Below are 889 nucleotides of genomic sequence, written 5' to 3' on the forward strand. Positions count from 1 at the left end.
AAATATTAGAAGTAAAAGATAATTGGGTCACGCAAGGGGCACGTAGGGGGTCAGCCGAGGTTTTGTCGGTGGCGCACGTGATTGTGACTTCATGTTTGTTAAAGCTGTGTAAAGATGATGGCGACGACGACGATAATGATGATGGTGATGATGACGACGATGATGGTGATGGTGATGATGATGATGACGGCGATAATAATGGGGATGATGATGACGACGACGACGACAACAACGGTGATGATGACGATTGTGATGATGATGATGATGGTGATGACGATGGTGATGATGATGATGATGATGATGATGACGACGACGATGATGATAATGATATGATGACGATGATGACGAAGAGGATGGAGATTTTGATGGCTATCACGACGACGACGACGACGGCGATGATGACGATGATGATGATGATGATGATGATGACGATGACGATGATGATAATACCTTGGCAACAGCTTGGATACGATCAGTTGCTAAGGTTTGGTTTCTTTAAATATATTCTGTTTCAAACTGAAGTTGGGGATTATCGATTCCGCTTCTTAATGTGATCTAATCACGCTCAGTCACGCATTTACACACACATGTGCAAACACACACATATAAGTGTGTGAATCTGTGTGTATTTACATTGCGGATACACACAAATATATATGAATATGTATGTATATCTACCTACTTTTCTCCCCACCTCGCTACCTACCTGCCTGCCTACATACCTACTTACCTTCATACATTTACACACACACACACACACACGTATATGAATCATGTAACTATTGAAGTAAAGAAGTACCAAGTCAGTGCCCAAGTAATTTCTTTTAATGTATATGTGTATATGTATGTATATATATATATATATATATATATATATATATATATATAT

Source organism: Octopus bimaculoides, chromosome 15 (genome assembly GCF_001194135.2).
Source record: "Octopus bimaculoides isolate UCB-OBI-ISO-001 chromosome 15, ASM119413v2, whole genome shotgun sequence".
Classification (NCBI taxonomy): domain Eukaryota; kingdom Metazoa; phylum Mollusca; class Cephalopoda; order Octopoda; family Octopodidae; genus Octopus; species Octopus bimaculoides.